Source organism: Myodes glareolus, chromosome 10 (genome assembly GCF_982192425.1).
Source record: "Myodes glareolus chromosome 10, mMyoGla1.1, whole genome shotgun sequence".
NCBI lineage: Eukaryota > Metazoa > Chordata > Mammalia > Rodentia > Cricetidae > Myodes > Myodes glareolus.
This window is the reverse complement of record NC_142035.1, coordinates 77,354,400-77,371,355: the sequence shown is the minus strand read 5'-3', so window position 1 is coordinate 77,371,355 and position 16,956 is coordinate 77,354,400. Positions and strand designations below refer to the sequence as shown.

The 16,956-nt window shown below is 46.7% G+C and overlaps 1 protein-coding gene across 2 annotated transcripts in view; it reads right to left on the bottom strand.

Moving 5' to 3' along the window:
- Prr5l (proline rich 5 like) overlaps positions 1-16,956 on the bottom strand; it is a 183,600-nt gene that overhangs the window by 78,581 nt on the left and 88,063 nt on the right. The window contains exon 1 of one of the 2 annotated variants that reach the window (XM_048443608.3): positions 3,292-3,587. The exons of the other annotated variant lie outside the window; for it this stretch is intronic. The gene's annotated coding sequence lies outside the window, so the exon portion shown is untranslated. Of the gene's footprint in view, positions 1-3,291; positions 3,588-16,956 lie in introns of those variants that run through there. 2 annotated transcript variants of the gene reach the window in all.

Here is a 16,956-nt window from a genome sequence, read left to right as displayed (position 1 = left end):
ACCGCTTGTGCCAGCGACATCCCCACTCCCCTTCTTGACTACAATGTGGCTTCTTCCTTCTGCTTACTAGGGTGCCCCGAATCCTGGACAGGGCACACAAAACATCTTCCCTTCCAATCTCAGCGACAGAGGTATTAATTCACTCTGCTCTGTAAGGAAATGAGCATTCTCTATAAGCACTGCCTTGAACGTATTTACAGCTTGCATAGAGGCAGGTAGCTCTACAGACCAAGCCCTTCGAAGACACAGGCATTGTGAGAATTCCCTCACAGAGATGCACATGCTAGCCCTCAAATCAATCCTATGCTGGCCTGGTTCTGCAAAAAGGACTAAAGAGAGAAAGCCCGCAATTCGGAAAAAGCTTTTGCACTCGTTTCACCCGGTACAAGGGTTGTATGACAGGCACGCCCACCCATATCACCAGGATGGGATCGTGAACAGAGCTGAAGGCTCACAAGCTGCACCTTCTCCCGACGCGTGGATTAAACGCTGAACATGCACTGAGTTAATGAGTAAGCCGAGGATAGAACATCCAGGTAAGATCTCTCGGTGGAGTTCTCAGGCAGACACTGCAATAGTGCTCTAGGACCAGACGAAGGACTTTTTCAGTAATTTGAAAAAAGTTCAAATTAGAACCCTACGCCATTTGAAAAAAACAACCTAGCATGCGGGCCGGGGAAACAGCTTCATTGGTAAAGAGCTTGCCACACAAGCCTGGGGACCCAAATGTGGATTCCCAGAACTCATGTAAAAAAACAGACCTGAATGCTTGCTTGCATTGGAGCAGCTGTGCAGAAGGAGATCCCAGGGACTTGCTAGCCAGCCAATTAGCAAAATCAGTGAGAGAGCCTGACTCAAAAACTAAAGTCGGGGGCTGCAGAGATGGCTCAGAGGTTAAGAGCACTGACTGCTCTTCCAGAGGTCCTGAGTTCAATTCCCCGCAACCACATGGTGGCTCACAGCCATCTAGAATGAGATCTGGTGCCTTCTTCTGGCCTGCAAGCATACATGGAAGGAATGTTGTATACATAATAAATAAATAAATCTTAAAAAAAAATAAAGTAGGAAACAACTGAGGAAGACACTCACATTGACACACACACACTCACGCACGTGCACAATGCAATATGCATATACATACAGACATAACACACAGCGCACACACGCGCGCACACACACACACACACACACACAAGTAACTAACTGTAGTAAACATCTGGGGAATCCCACAGAAGGGGAAGACATCTCTGCCCAAACCTAATCTAGTTTTCCCCGTCTTCAGAAGGAGCTTTTGTTTTGTTTTGTTTTGTTTGAGACAGGGTTTGGAACTCACTTTGTAGACCAGGCTGGCCTCGAACTCAGACATCCGCCTGCCTCTGCCTCCCGAGAGCTGGAATTAAAGGCATGTGACACCACTGTCCAACAAGAAGCAAGTCTTTCTTAACGTTTCAACATTAAAGATAACTGCTAAAGTCACACGCATTGAAATAAAAACATAACCATGCCCCTTCTAGAGCTGAAAGAAATGTGTTTCTTCACTTCAGAAATCGGCTATAGTCAGGTTAGAGCCAATGTAAGTAGGTTCATTTCTACTACCAGCTTGCTTTCTACACATTAAGATGTTAGAAGGGCATTTAAAACAAACTAGAACAACGTGTGGGTGTGGAGAAACCAGAGACAGCTTAGTAGCCTGGTCAACCACTGCTTGCCTTCTATGGAAGGCAATATGCTGCAGAGACCGCTCTCCACCGCCACGCTGGTCCTTTCTCAGTATTGCAATGAGAGGAACCCTCTGCCTGGTGCCATCTGGTAGACCATCATACTCCCTCCAGGTGTAGAAGGAACCTTACTAGGGGCTAATTTTAAAATGTGGCTAAATTGATTTCCAGAAGCTTCACTTCTATCCTGATTTTCTTGCAGTTTGGTGTTATCAGTCAACAGCGCCTTCTATCTCCAGAGTAATTTACCAGATCTAACAATGACCTTTTGCAGTATGTGGGGGAAGAAATACTATTACTTCAATCCTTAAGTGGGCAATATCACTAGTAGATGGTCAAAGGCATAGTCTCGAAGGCTGGTGGATGCCATGCTGGAAGACAGCAGAGGGGTTGGGGAAAGAGACTGACGGATGAAATGTGATTGTCCTGGACTGCTGTTCTCCTTATCATGACTTTCCGAATTTGCATGTGTCTCCTGGGGAAGGATTCCAAAACTCCAAGTTTTGGATGCCTGGAGGTTTTTTTTGTTTTGTTTTGTTTTTCCATGCGGGTCTCCGCAGCAGACTTGTAGCTGAGCCGACAAGGGTAAGCATCTCGTCTTGGGCGCGACGCAGCGCAGTAATTGAAACCTTGCACACCGCAGGATTGCAGTGGCGTCTATAAATACTCTCCACTTTACTGCTGACAAGCAAAACGCGGGCTTCTGGCACCGCGGAGGAAGAGGCGGCGGTGACATGTGATCCCTGGCAGGGCGAGGGTAGAAATCGGGGAAAACCCTACTGTCCACGAAGGTAGCACCCTGGAATCTATCCATGAAAGACACTTCGCAAGCACACCTGGTCCCCGTCACAGTCCAGGGAAGACTGGGCGCGAGCCCTGGGAAACAAGACTTGCTGGGAGGCGCGGGTCCCACAGCGCCCCCTGCGCGCAAAAACGCGCAGTGCGCACACACATGAGGCGCGTGGAGGAAATCCCAGCCCAACGCCCCGCGGGCGCGAAAGACGAAGCGGAAAGGGGACACCGCGGGCGCCCAGCGCAAAACCGCAGCGAGCTGTCCAGAGTTTCCCGCCACCAGGGGCCAGGTCTCTGGCGGGCTGTCCCCTAGCTACAGTGACCTGCAAAGCGCACGCAACCAAGTGGACGCCTTGTGCTCCCAGGCCCCCTCCAGGAAAGAAGGGGACGGGTGGGAGGGTCGGCTTTGCGTCTGTGTCTCCCCCTGAGCACCCGTGGTTCTTTAGATCTGCTCCTCGGGCCGTGGGAGGATGAAGCAGGCACACGTACTCTTTTCTGCCTCCTATTTCGCTATGGGTCTCCCCCAATCAGCAGCATCTCCCCAGAGTCATTCATAGGGCTTCCTCGCTCACACGAAGCCAAGGGTGGCCTGCCCCTTCCTTATCCACTCCTAGGTGGTCTACCTCGTCACCCTCGGCATCTGGTGCGGAGGCTCCTTAATCACCCGGAACCTCCTCTGGCCCCCGTTCCCACCCACAGATCACGCCCGCCGAGTTGTTTTCCAAGCCTGTGAAGTTGCAGAACGGATGACTACATGCCCTCCAGGGACTTCCCCACTCACCCCCTTGGGGTCCCCGGCGTGAGTCACCCGAGTCGAGTCGCGCACCGGTCGCCGCTCGCCTCCGTTTCAGACACTGCGCGCGCAGGAAAAAGTTTCCGGCGTTCCAGGGAAAGTTTTCTCCTGGAGAGAAACAAGCGATCTGGATGGTTCTCGCCTTGCTCTCCCCTCCTGGGTCCTCTCCCAGTTCTGCCCTCAGCCTGGTCGCGTACAGCCTGGGTTCCTCTCCGGAGTAGTTCCCGGCGTGACTGGTGACTGTTTCCCTCCTCTCTCAACTTACGGCCGCCTCCTCTCCTCCCCCCACCTCCTCCCACTTTTCCTGTCCGGTGCACATCGCTCTAGTTTCTCTCCAACGCTCCCGCCTCACTTCACCCCGTCCCACGCCTCCTCTTCAGCAACAAGGGGAGGCGGGGGAACCCTGCGCTGAAATTCACCTCAACAATTTCAGAAAATCCAAGCTCGTGGTCCTAAAAAGCAGGGGAGGATGCTGCAAGTCAAGGACTCTGAGATACCTTTCGCTCGCCCAAGAGATTGACCTCCCACTGCTAACCTCGCGAAAAGAAACTGCTCAGGAGCTCAGAGGTGTTTGTGCAACCAGATAAAAAGGAGCGGAGGTCTGCAGAACATTCCTGAGACAGAGAGGGTTTTGTTGTTGCTTTGGAGCACGCACGCGCGACTCTGTTCTAAGGAAAGGGTCTCAAACAGATTCCACACTTGTTTGCGTCTCTTCCTTAGCATTGCAAAACGACTTTAAAGATCTGGGATTATCTTCCCAGGCGAAGGTTTCGCGAACACAACAGGTCTTGAGAATTGAAACCACAGAAAACCAACGAATGTGAAAATTTAAAAACACTAAAATTATTTTTATTTTGTTGTTGTTGTTGTTATTTGGGAGGCGCTAAGAATTTGAGCTGATGGTGGAGCATTCCTGATCCTAGTACAGTGTTACTCAACCTATGGGTCATGACCCCTCTGGGGGTCGCATATCAGATACCCTACATATCGGATATTTACATTATGATTCACAACAGTAGCAAAATTGCAGTTATGAAGTAGGAACGAAAATAATTTTTTGGTTGGGGGGTCACCACAGCATGAGGAACTGTGTTAAAGGGTCACAGCGTCAGGATGACTGAGAATCGCTGCTGCACTTTGGAGGTAGAGGTAGGAAGACCAAGAGTTTAGGAAGGACATAGTGCTCTACACAGTGAGTTCCATTCCACCCTGGGTTATAAAAGCCCTCGTCTCAAAAACAAAGAAAATTCTTTTATGCAGCTGTTTGTAGGACTCCTTGTTAGCCTAAGTGACCCTGTGGTTGAGCAGGAACTACTTTTAAAAGCACTGCCCAACCTCCTATTAACATGTAAACTTTAAAACCACAGTGACATTCAATGAAGGAAAAGATGGATGTGCCCTTTTTTGGTTAAAACTAAGTATGAGTTTGCGTTGGTCACTGCAACCCTATGAAGGCTTTGTGTTAAGCTGTGTGTGTAGAGGGGTCTATGAGCCCCAGAGATAGTAGAGAAATCTAAAGGATTCTGAAAAGAACCCCCAAGATGGACAGAAGGCCCTTAAATCTCACTCTAAGAGTCTCCTCCACAGTGGGGACGGTGCCCAGAACAGTGCAGGAGGTAGATAAGCCAGAGAACAAGCAGTGATCAAGAAGCAAAAGCTGGCCTGGCCAACATGGTGGCAGAGGCCTGTAAGTCCGGCACTCCGGAAGTGGACCTCTGCAAGTTCAAAGTCAGCATGGTCTGCATTTCTGGGCTACTGGGAGAGACCCAGTCTCAAAGCAAAACAAAAATGTGGAAGAAGGAGGAAGAGAGGCGAGGAGGAGGAAGAGGAGAAAGCCCAAAAGCCTGCAGCTCCAAGGCTGGGGTCGTACACCATCACCTCCATCCTAGCCTCAGAAGTTACTGAAGAACTGCTGGGCCTCAGTTTATTCCTTTGAAATGGGAATAAATAATAGCTCTCTCAGGTTCATTGATAAGGATGTAAGGAATACGCGCTGAGGGCATCCGGAGAACCTCTACAGGAACTCACAGGACAGAAAGCTGTTGTTACTGTGATCCCACCGTGGGGAAAGGATAGCCTCGAGACTGGCGTTTCCCTCTCCAGGGCTCCTCCCCTACAGCTCTTTGTTCAAGGAGACCTACTTTATTCTATCTGCCTGTAAACAGAGCACGAGGAAGCAGTCGCCAGAGAACCTGAAGTTCCAGGCTGTATAAGGAAAGTCTGTCTCAATACAAATAAAATTGCAATCCATTCCTTCTCCCCAACGCCCTTCACTCCACCCCTTTTCCCTTTAGCGTCCATTACCTTGCAATATATTATATATCACATAAGTTAATTTTCCTTCCCATCTATCTACATAGACAACTATCTAAAAATCGTTCCTTCTTTTCACCGATGGTTCAAGTTCCTAGACCAGCACCAGGCACACAGTACGCCCATGGTATATACTGTAGGGATAGATTTATGAATAAATTCATCCCATGCTGCCTCTGACACCAAGCCTCCGATGAGCAGTGCATTGCGCAATGGTGTGGGTGTGTGTGGGGTGGGAACTAATTACTAGACCTGTCCAAGGATGAGAGGAGACACTCTTCCCTGTGGAAAAAGTACCTTCCTGGGAAGGTAAAGGGGAGGGGCTGAGAAAAAAATATCCAAAGATTGAGAGCAAGTTTTTATGAGGTTTTAACCTGAAGTTTTGCTAATTTAAGTTTGTGTTTGTTTGCTTGCTTGCTTACTTGTTTGTTGAGGTAGCACTCTCAAAATGCAGGCTGGTGTCCAACTCCTTTAACCTAGGATGACCTTTGAACTCCAGATTCCCCTTCCTCCACCTCCTGAATGATGGGATTATCCCCACCACACCCAATTAGTGCCACCAATTTTGTAAACAGAATCTTCTTAAAAGGAGAAACCAGTATTTTGATGTAAATCAAGACTTCTTTAATGCCATTCTCTCATGCTTGTCACTTTGCAAATATATAAATATATATGTGTATATATACACACATGTATAAATGTGTATTATGTATGTGTATGTATGTATAGTATATGTATGTGTAGTGAGCACCACCTTTTCTAACTAAGAAACAGAGTCTTGCTGGGAGCATTCAACACAGATCAAGACATTTAAATACTCATTTGGTAGGGGGTGCTATCTAATTCTTTATTACGCATACCTCCCTGTAGAGCTTGCCGTGTCAGTCTCTGAAATGGAACTTGGCCCAAACCAGACTTCAGATAAAAGGATAACTCCTAGGCAGCCCTTTTAGGACTAAGAGTGGGAACCGGACTCAGGCTCAACCAAGCCATAGATTTGTCCTTTGACACAATCTGTCCCAAAATGTATGGGGTAAATCATATTCCATTTTCGGGCCTAGAAATAGAGAGAGAAAGGAAGGAGAGGAGAAAGCTAAAAGGTCAGGCGTCTAGATTATAGACGCTGCAGACTGTCTGCAACTAGAATAGTTAGACGCTTATTATTTGAACTTCATGCTGTTCAATTTTCTTCAATCAGAAAACTTCATATTAAAAACAGATTCTCAGCCTGCCCTGAAGAACCTAGGAACAGCGGTGTTAGCCTTACTGTAGGCCTGCAGGGCCACATGATCAACTCTGCAATGCTTTCCTCCCTGTTTCTAGTTTGCCACAATCCCCGCCACTCCCTGCTTCTCTGGCTCCCGGCCTAGGCCAGCTACTCTCACTGTACCTTAGAGGGATGCCTGGGCTAGGAGGGGCCAGAGTTCTGAGCAAGCCCATCATGCAACCGAGTGTCATGGGTTTCAAACATTTTACCCCCAGCAAGAGAGAGCACGCATTGTTTTCAAAGTTTTACTCATAGTGACATCATTTGAGTACTACTAAGGTAAAGGCAGCCACAGAGGAGACAGACAGACAAGTGGGCACAGAAGGCAATCCTGCCCACCCGACCTTATTCCTCATTGCCACCCCAGAAGAGCCCCAGTCAGACCACAGTCCGATGAGCGGTCAACACCATCCTCAAGCGGGAAAGAATAGCACAGGGCTTCTGTGAAGTCAATACAAGGTCTTCCTTTTGTTTCATTACCTGCTTCCAACTCTGAATCACAACAGGAACCCACTAGAGTCAACAGAACTAAACAAGGCAGGGGCTTACAGGCTTGGTAGCCAACGGGAGTGACACAGTATCTCCAGTTTAGGCCATAGGGGTCTGCTCTCCAGCCTAGAGCACCTTCCGTACCTCAGTGAGGAAAGGCACCGCATACGTCCAGACCTTGTCTTGTCTCCTGTGTGCATGTCTGTGTGTATGCACTTGGGGGAAGGAGACGTGTGCATGCGTGTACATGGGTGGAGGCCAGAGGCTGAAGAGGGTGGTATTCTTAGCTGCTCCCACACTATCTTTTGAGGTGGGTCTCTCAATGATGCTGAGGCTCATCCCTTCTGCTGGGGCGGCTGGATGGTGAGCTTGAGGGATGGGTCCTTCTGTCTCTGGGGTCACAGCACTCAGAGTACAGGCGTAGAATGCCCAAATCCAGCTTTGTTCAAGCACTTCTGATTCCCCAAACAAAGGCTTTATTGACTAATCTCCCCAGCCTTCCCCCTCTTATGTGCAGGGGGGAGGGGGCAAGGGGGTGGAGACTCCAGAACTCCTAGATATTTCGGCGCAGAGGTTATGGTAGAGGTACGGCGCATAGGTAGGTCTCTCTGTCGTGTGTGCAATCAGGCCTCAAAGTTCCAGTCATAAACTAAGTTAGCATGGTTATTCTCGATAGGTGCCACCCTGAATAGAGAACGCGAATAAGCACTTAGAAATCCTCAGCACTCACCAGCCATAAAAACAGGACCATATGAGAAATGTGCTCTGTGTCTGACCCAATTGCAAGGTATAAAATCAGCGACCTTTGGTACACAGGGAAGGTTTATCACACACACACACTCCCTCCAGCCAGCGTCCACCAGAAAGAGTCAGAACCTTGAAGTTTGGTGGGGGTGGGGTAGAATTAAGATGAAACCAACAAACAGCAAAAATTCCCTTCCACCTTTTCCTAGTCAGCAGCAGAGCATTTTTTAATACATTGGTCTTTGACTTCTTTCTTCTTCTTTGGGTATTGAGGACCCAATTTAAGACACATTCCCATTTAAGACAGTTGGCGATTAATTCATACTTTGAAAATGCTGAGAACACTTGAAAAAGTAGGTATTGCAGATGGAAAGCAAGTTAGAGATCCTACACGAATAGTCCCTTGGAAAAAAATTTCAATTATTCCTTTGCACAATCCCAATTCCGCTGGTGGGCCAAAACATTGTGAAGTTGTTGATTTGCGTTAAGTACTAGAGGTGCAAGAACGAACAAAAGGGTGTGGTTCCTGCCGTCAAGAAACAAGAGACAAACACACGGGGACCTCTTTTTCTACTAGGGAACGTTCTCTCTGCTGTGATGGAACCTGGCAGAAACAACCTGAGGGAGAAAGGATTTATTTTGGCTCACGGTTTCAGGGATGGCAGTCCAACATAGCAGGGAAGGCATGGGGGCCACAGTAGCAGAGGAATGTGGCAGAGGCTGCTTGCACATTGGTAGGTCAGGAGGTAAGTAGCTTCGCTACAAGCAGGCTGGACTATAATCCTCAGAGGCTCACCTTCAGGAAGCCACTTCCCAGCCATGTTTCTTTCCTCTGACGTTCTGCAGCCTCCCAAGACAGCACCAACAGTGGGGATCAAATGTGCAAATATGAAGTTGTGGGAGACACTGCACATTTAGCCCGTAACAGGTTTCGAGATTGGTGAATTTTGTGAAAAGGAGAGAAGAGAGCCCTAGTGACCAGGCAAGAGAGAAAGGCTCTCTCTATGAATGGTCCTTGGGGACGATCTCTCCGTGGAGGTAATTGTGGAGTGAGACAAACACAACAAGAAGCACTCCCAGCAACACAGGAAGCCCGAGTCAGGAATAAACCTGGAAGCTGAAGAGCAGGGAGGAACAGCCACCTGTGCGAAAGATAACAAACAAAAAAGGGGAAGAATGAATTCCGGAACAAAATCAAGGTCACATCAGATAGGGCCTGGTCCTAGCACCACCAGATGGACTGACATCCAGTCACCACCGGAAGTCATGGAAGGGTTTTATGATCAGTTTGAACCTTGAGTGTCCCACAAAGGACATTGGTAAAATCTGGATCCTAGTGTGGTGCAGAAAGCGGTGGATCGTTGAGAATGTGCCCCCTGAAGGGGGACACAGGGCCGACCCCAGCCCCTTTCTCAGCTCACACAGTGAGGCCAGCCAATGAAACCAGGACCCAAAGCAAACCTGTCATGCTAGACTGATTGTCCTGGGTGTGTACTAGTGACACAAGATGACCGGCACAGATCGCGTGCCACAAGAGGCGACCTATGCCCATGAGTTATCGGACAACATTTTCCCTAGGGAGACACAACACACATGCGTACTCACCCCAAACAGAGTTCTCACAACAGACCAAAGAGTAGACCAAAGGACAGACACCATACGAGTCCACTTTGGCAAACCAATGAATTTTACTGGGGTTACTTACAAGAGCATGGGAGAGCAGAAATAACTCAAAGACAGGTATATCACCAAAGGCCCCTCCACCGCAGCACAAGTGGTGGCTCACAAAGCTGCGAACCTGGAGCATACTGCATACCCCCCCAACTCAATAGCTTGAATAGTGTCCTTTCTAAATAATTCTGATATAAACCTCTTCCAGGAAGCTCTGTTAGTTTCTGATTTTTCCAGGCACTGGTCTGGTCTCAAGAGTCTTTATTTGCAGCTTAGCTGTGCTCTCCTGAGAAGGACTCTGAGCTACATATGTGAAGGTAAGCAATCATACACATAAAGTCAAAATTAAGGATCTTATTTTTCCATTAGGAAGAAGGTCTATGTAGCCCTGGCTGTCCTGGAACTTGCTATATAGCTATAGACCAGGCTGACCTCAAACTTTCAAAAATCCCCCTGCTGAGCCTCCTGAGTGCTAGGAATAAACGTATCTGCCACCCCTCCAGGTAATTTTTTTTTAAAGGAAACTCTCATTGAGCTGGAAATATAGCTCAACGGTTAAGAGTACCTACTGCTCTTCTTTAGGACTTGAGTTTAGCTCCCAGAAGATCTCAACAGATAACAGGTTGAGCAGAAGTGATCAGCAGTGGACCCTTTAGGAGTTGGCAGTGATAAACCAAGGAAGAACAAGATGGTGATGCTCAGGGATTGAGTCCTGATGACTGTGCTCTATTATAGCTTTATGGATGCAGGGCTGTCTGGTGTGCTCGATGTATGAGGAAGGGCAAGGGCTCATAGATAATGCTTTGTTTTTCAGTGGAAATGCTGGGCTACAATAGAGGTCAGCACATACCTACCCTTTAAGGCTGGGCCAATGGGGAGGCATTCCAAATAAATACTAACGTTCATCCAAAAAGGAGATTCCCATCTCCTTCAATCATCACAGAAGGCATTTAAAGGTTCCTATGCCAAGAACCACCATGCTTCTGAGCAGGGAGCAGTGGCTGGAAATGGCGGGTAGACACCAACACAGGAAAAGAGCTGTGACAGCCAGACCGCCTTTTAAGAATGCAACTAGTGGTGCTTCCTGAGGACCCAGACTGAGTTCCCACCACCCACATGGTGACTCACAACCAACAGTAACTCCAGGGTCACATGATCAACACTTCCTTCTGACCTCCGCAGACACCGGGCACAAATATTGTGCTGTAGTGATATGTTATTTGTATTTTAATAAATAAAGTATGCCTGAAGTTCAGAGAATAAAACAGCTGCACCCCTCAGCCCTACAGACCAGACAGTGGTGACATAGACCTTTAATCCCAGTAGCCACAATAGTTTGTCATAAAAACTGGGTGGTGGTGGTGCACAGGTTTAATCCCAGCACTAGAAAGGAATATAAGATGGGAGGAGACGGCTGTCACTCACAGCTCATTCTGAGGATTCCTGGAGGTAGGATGGCCATTTGGTCATTTCAGACTGAGGTAGAGGTAAGAGCCAGTGACTGGCTGTTTTGTTTTTCTGACCTTCAGGTTGAACCCCAATTTCTGTCTCTGGGTTTTTTTTATTAATCATGCTACATTGTGCACATACGTATGTGCAGGCAAAATAATCATACACACAAAATAAAAGAAGCAAGTCTTACAATAACAACAACAATAATAACAACAACAAATTAACGCAAGTTAGGGAATGGGAAGATGGCCCAGTGACTTAAAATGCTCGTCCCTGTCTCAATCCTTAGAATCTACATAAAAGCTGGGGCGGAGGGCTGGAGAGATGGATCAGAGGTTAAGTGCATTGCCTGCTCTTCCAAAGGTCCTGAGTTCAATTCCCGGCAACCACATGGTGGCTCACAACCATCTGTAATGAGGTCTGGTGCCCTCTTCTGGCCTGTAGGCATACATGCAGACAGAATATTATATACATAATATGAAAAAAAAAAAAAAGCTGGGGCAGAGCCCAAGCATCTGTAATGGGGGTGTTTCTGTACGGGTAGAAGGTAGACAGGAGAATCCCCACTCTCAGACCACTTTGCCTGGCTCAAATTCAGCAATAAACAAGACCTGGTCTTAAACCAGGTAAAAGGTGAGACTGACATCCAGGGCTGTCCTCTGATCTCCACACGTGTGCCATGACATCCTTGTACCTTCATCCATATACACAAATAATGTGCACACATGAATACCACATATAACATATATGCACATATCAATTTTTTAAAATTTTAGTCATAAAAATTAAAACTAAAGTCCTGTTTGGGGGGCTAAGGAGATGGCTCAGTGGTTTAGGCGCTTGCCTCCCTGCCTGATGATTTGAGTTTTATCCCTGGTACAACACCTGAAAATTATCCTTTGAGCTCTACATTTTCACGCAGAGAGACAGACAGATAGAAGCAGAGACAGACAGAGAGATAGACAGAGAAAGAGACAGACAGCAGGGCTTTAAGTTCTAGGCCAGCCTGTACCATACAGTGAGACCTTGTAACAAACAAAAACATCAATATCAAAACCAGAAACTATAATCCACACGTAGTTAGGATGCTTGAGCTCTTCTGGGCTAACGCCCTCACCCCCCCACCTCCCCGCCCCCACCCAGCAGAAGCTGTTCCGCTCTGGAACGTGCCCCTTGTCTCCTGGAGACCCTTGCAGCCTCTTGATCGCTACTCCTTTTGGCCTTTTTTGCTTTCTCCTCCAATCAGCACAAACAATAAGGCCAAATTAGGGTCTCTTGATCCCCTAAATGACATCATCAAATTATTGTTTCTCTCTCTGCCCTTTTCTGATCTATTTCCCAGTCCGGTCTGTTGTCAAGAGCCTCTTCCCTGTTCTTCCTGTCCAAAGGTTCCTCACCAGCAGAATCCTGTAAACCTCGGTTTCTTGCCAACCTTTAGGTCTAGATGTAGGAGCACTCAATATTTTCATCTCAGGACGTCTTCAGTCTTTTAAACAAGTGATTCATGCGCCTAAAAAGCTTTTATTTGTCTGGTATCTGTCTGTACTTCCTACATTCAAAATTAAAAGTTAAAACTAATACAGGAAGTTTAAAATAATACAATTCGTATTTTATGAAAGATAAGATTGTTCAGAATGACGACGCACTGGGAAAGAAGAGGCTGTTGCGTCTCTTTACATTGCCTCCAGAACAGCAGTGGACTTATGAACAAATCGGAGCGAAGAAGGTGGATGATCCTTCGGATCTCCATGAGAGTCGCGTTACTCTCACGGATCTCTGCCTGGGTCCTGGGCACAGATGACTCTGGTCATGGAGCACGTGGAGGATGACTGTCCTGGTTGGAATCCTGGTTGGAATCCTGGTTCTTCCTTGGTTCTTTACAAATAGTCCAAATGGTGTTGGTTGCTCGCCAGTGTTCTCTGAACTGCTGACCTGGAAATTAAAGTGTTTGCCTTCCTGTTCTCACCTTCCTGAAGACCACAGACTCCCCTCAAAATGGGCACAGTATCGTCAGATTAGTCACAGCCTGTGGTCATTGTTGACTCCAGAGGTATCCCCATCTTTCTTTCTCTCTTTTTTTAACGGTTTATTTATTTATTATGTATACAACAGTCTGCCTCCATGTATGCCCCCATGACAGAGGAGGGCGCCAGAACTCATTACAGATGGTTGTGAGCCACCATGTGGTTGCTGGGAATTGAACTCGGGACCTCTGGAAGAGCAGCCAATGCTCTTAACCACTAAGTCATCATCTCTCCAGCCCTCCCCATCTTTCCTTCAAGCTTTGATTCCTGGTTCATGGTCACTTTCCTAACAATGGCTCATGTCAAACTTCTTGATAATTTTGATATCCACAGGAAAAAAAATCTTTCTGAAACCATGGTAGATCAAGTCCTCGAATTCTCTTCCAATGGCCTTGCCCTCTACTCTACAGTCACTGCCATTCTCATGGTCAGCTTTGATCTTGTCACTTCCTGTGGACACTCTCTCCCACTCCAACCACCACAGCCCATCTTCCCAGCTAGAATTATTCCTATTTTAACTCTACTGGGGCCTCAGTTGTAGCTAATAGCTTTTCATGGGGTTTTAGTGATGCCCATATGAAGCTTAGGGGACATATGTGAAATATTTGCAATGGTGCTTGACACACAGAATTGTATTTTCAGTAACAAAGCAAATATTAGGTATAACGCTCAAAGGAAGAGGACAATTTTAAGACACAGTCTCATGTAACCTAAGCTGGTCTCCAGCTCAGTATGATGATGTGGGATTCCCCTCTGAATGCTGTGAATACCATTGCTTATTAAAGAAACTGCTTTGAGCCTATAGCAGAGCAGGGAGAACAGAGTTTAGTTTAGGTAGGGAAAACTAAACTGAATGCTGGGAGAAAGAAGGCAGAGACAGATGCCTAAACTTTACCTGGTTTAAACTTTACCTGTGTATCTACCTCATGGCAATACACAGATTAATGGAGATGGATTGATTTAAGATATGAGTTAGCCAGAAATATACTTAAGTTATTATCCAAACAGTATTGCAAATAATATGGTTTCTGTATGATTATTTCTGGAGCAGCTGGGAACAAACAAGTGACCTCTTACAACAGTATGCAGGCAAGGATGACCCTGAACTCCTCAGCTTCCTGCCACTACCCCCTAAGTGCTAGTGTAACAGATATTTCCAGTTTTATGCATGTCAGGGATCATCAAACCTAGTGCTTTGTACCTGCCTGGAAAGCAGCCTACCAACTGAGGTAGGAATATCCCTGATCCCAAATTAAAAAAAAAAACAACTTAATGTGTCTATTGTCTGTATTTGTTTCCTTTGATAAATAATCCCATTTCCTTTATCAATCTAACACTGTAATGTATTTTTAGTTTATTCTAGTGTTTCTTCACAGTCTAATATGTGTTGAAATTATGAATAATAACAATGTTTAAGGAGACCTCTATAAGTAAGCCATAGATAGATAGCCTGGTATAGTAGTGTATGCCTTTCATCCCAGCACTTGGGAGGCAGAGGCAGGTGGATCTCTGTGACTTTGAAGCCAGCCTGGTCTACATAGTGAGTTCCAGGACAGCCAGGGTAATATAATGAGATCTTGTCTCAAAAATATAAATAAAATAGTCATCTTCATAGTAAAGCATGACATTCATATTCTCCCCACTTCTAAAACTTGTGTAACCATAGCATGAATAACGACCTTAGACAGTGATCTGAGCATCAGTTACATACAAAGACAGATGGAACAAACAAGAGTTTGCTCATGTTTGCCCACGTCTGTTTTGAGGGGAAAGGGGTCATAAATTTAGGAGGAAGAAAGCAAAGAGCCACCGTAGAAAGGAGTCCCATGGCTCCTGGGGTAGAGCCCCTGCCAGCAGCTTTCATCTAGGTGAGTCAGAAGCCTGATCAAAACTCGCTTAGGGAGACTGGGGAGATGGCTCAGTAGATAAGGCTCTTGCTGGGGATTTTCTGAACCCACATAAAAGACAGCCAGGTGCAGTGGCCCTTTTGTAATCCAGCACTCTAGAGACAGACGCAGGGGCCCCAGGGTAAGCCGGCTATCCACACCAGCAGGAAGCTCCTGGTTCCATGAGAGGCTCTGCCTCAAAATAAAGTGGAGACTGAAGAAGAAACCCAATGTGAACTTCGGGCCTCCACACACACATGCATATACATTCATGCACACCAGTACACACCACATACACACACACACACACACACACACACACACACACACACACACATCCTGAAGGCAATCTGGGTCACTTTCTTCAATATCAAAGCCCCCACACCACTCTATAGCCACCATTTAGTATGCTAGATACCATGACACATGGGTCCATCTGATACACTTAGTGGATCAACTCAAGCTGAGTTTTCTCAGAGACTGGTGTATAAACTAGAACACTAATGAACACAGAACCTGTGATACAGAATTTTTTTTAAGACTTTGGCCAGAATTCCATTGATAAGCTGTCTCTTTAGGTAAAAAAGAGATGCTTATTAATAGGAAATATAATATTTTTTCATTTGGTTTAATGCTTCCCTCATAAATAGAATTTCTTTTATATTCTCTGTATAATATGCACTCTATATGGCTCTCTCCTTTTCTCCCTTCCTTCTTCATTCCACCTTCCCCTCTGTCTTCTCTCTCTCTCTTTCTCTCATGTCTTTATTTAATGCACACTGGTATTTTGCCTGTATATACTCCATGCAATAGTGTCAGATTCCCTGGAACTGGAGCTACAGACAGTTGTGAGCTGCCGTGTGGATGCTGGGAATTGAACCTGGGTCCTCTGGAAGAGCAGTCAGTGCTCTTAACCTCTGAGCCATCATCTCCACCTCCCCCTTCCTCTTTGCATCCTGCTCCCGCATACACACAGATATGAGACCTGTGTGTAACAAGTGTAGCTGACACTAACACCAACACAGCATGTGACGCTCACTGTTGAGGGGACTTTGCTAGCAGAACCTCACACCTTGGACAAGCTGTGGAAAGACTGCTGTTATTACCCCACCCCCAGTTCACAGAAAACCACCTTGAGCTTTTAAAGGGCCGAGCCCTTTCACGAGGTCTCACAGCCTCCTGGAAACAGAAATAATCACCAGTCACATTATTTTATTTGCCGTTCCTCAGTCTTTCTCAACTGCAGTCATCTTTACCTCGCAATTTCAGAGGAGGCAGTGTGTAGAACTGTTGAGGAAAGAGAAGCATTCTCATCCAGTGCATCCATTCTGACGGACGTGGGGAATGGGGGAAATTTTGCAGGAACGGAAAATGAAAGCTATCAAAGCAAAAGATGTTGCTGTCCCCAAGAACCCACTGGCTCTGCCCGTGCCAGAGTGCCCAGCCCAGACAAAGTGAACCACGCTGGGCAGGGTGCACAGACATCGCTGTTTATTCTCACCAGGAGTACAAAGTAGTCCTCCTGTCCCAGCAGGAACCCAGACCAGCTCATCATTCAACATCTCCCAGGGATTGCACTTGGGCCACCTGAAACCTGATGTTTCACACCCTTTCACCAAGGAAGTCTAGATAGCTCCCCCAGACGGCTGTTTCTGAGAAAGGACAATACTGCAAGACTTACTGGAACAAGACAGTTAAATTCTCAGAAATCCTGACGGTAGCTGTGGTGTAGCTCAGCTGGCACATTGCTTGCCTAGTTTGTATGGAGCCTGGGTTTAACCCCAGCACTGAATAAACCCAGTGTGGG